The sequence below is a fragment of the Elephantulus edwardii genome, unplaced genomic scaffold (assembly GCF_000299155.1).
Source record: "Elephantulus edwardii isolate Elephantulus edwardi_28Jun2011 unplaced genomic scaffold, EleEdw1.0 scaffold00100, whole genome shotgun sequence".
Classification (NCBI taxonomy): Eukaryota; Metazoa; Chordata; class Mammalia; order Macroscelidea; family Macroscelididae; genus Elephantulus; species Elephantulus edwardii.
In genome coordinates, this window is record NW_006399850.1 from 7,536,007 (window position 1) to 7,537,701 (window position 1,695).

A 1,695-nucleotide genomic window follows, 5' to 3' on the forward strand; every position below is an offset into this window, starting at 1 on the left:
CTGTGTGCGTGGGTGTTGTGGCAGTTTTTGCACGTGAAGGACTACTCTGCCTCTAGGAGCCAGGTAAGCCAGGTTTAGCCTAGGGTTTAAGACAGCAGGGGGTTTCAAGCCCAAAAGGACAGAGAGTGGGGTGTAGCTCCCAGATTAAAACAAGTTTGGATGGAGGAGTGGCATACGCTCCCATAATAGCTTGCCTCCAGAAACCCTATGAACCTGGAGAGAGGATGAAAGGCACCCGAGTGTCCAGGACTCTCCTTCATTGGGTCGCTATGAGTCACTCCACTGCACTTAACAACAACAGCATTGGGAATTTGTCTTTTTGGCATCTGAAAGTCCTTTGTGGTTTTGAGGAATTTACCACCACAACAGAATATGTTGGTGAAAGGGTCTACCTCCTAGTAGAAAACACAACATCCTGTTACTTGTCTTTCAGATATTCCATGCCATTAAGCTTCAGGGAGGAAGGGACACGTTATCTAGTAAGCAAGATAAACAAAGATTTACTTGTATTTAATTGCTTACTGGGTATCCCTAACAACTCAGCTCATTGCTGTGGAATTAGAACCGAATTATAGCTGACCCTCCAGTAGGTCTTCAGAGGCAATATATTTCCTGGGAGAAGATTACTTATCTTTCTCTTGTGGAGTAACTGGTGGATTTGAACCACCTGCCTTTGGTCTGGTACTGCAATTCCCTACCCACTAGGCCATGATAGCTCCCTAGCAAGGATTATAAATTTGAAAAGGGACTTTGTTTCTGTCTAAGGCACTAGGGATTTAGGAGAGAAATGCCAGTAGTACTTAGTAGGATCTTTGATATTTTTTGTAAAAAACCGTGATTCACTATTGATTGGTGAGTAAGCTCAAGTCGATTGTTCATTGGGACATACAGCACTGTTCGTGCCTAATAGCTAGACTCTGCTAATTAAATGCTTTGCATTGCTCTTAAGAAGTTGCGCTAATACCTCAAAGGCTATTCATCTCTGGTGGTTTGACTCTACCAGCTGCTCTGAGGTAAAAAGATGGGTTGTGTCCTCCCATGCAATTTATAGCCTCCAAAACCAAATGTAAGATCAACTAGTAATCACTTCCAACTCCACAGTAGTGAGTGAATGATTGAGGTTTTGTTGTGTTTTTAAAATCAATGACAGCAGTACAGAATTAATGGATAAAAATAGAGTTCTCTGCCCAGCAGTGGAGAGGCAGTTCTAAAGATTGTGTTTCATACCATACTTGTTTGACTGTGTGAGTTTGGATTTTGTTGCTGGTTGTACAAGTAATTAAACAATTGAACTGGTAACTGTTCAGTTAATAGCCATGCTCTTAACCTCCAAAGCGCTCCATGGAGAATAAATACTTACACAAAGACAGAAGTTTGCTTGAAAAGTGAGAAATTGATGTCACATAATGAATCCAAACTGTCAGCCACGGATATAACATTTCTGTGAAGAATAAACAAGACAATGATTGCAAAGCTTTCCACAGAGCACCTGGCATACTTGAATCACTCAAATGAAAACTTGCAATACCGATACTAAAATCCCTCGGGAAGCTTTGCAGAACACATAAAACAGGTTCCATCCCAGACCAACAGAAAGAAAATATTTAGATTTAGGTCTCATTATCAATATTTTTCAAACTTCCTCAGAAGAGTCTTATCTAAGAATCATATACATCTATCTCTATCTCTATCTAT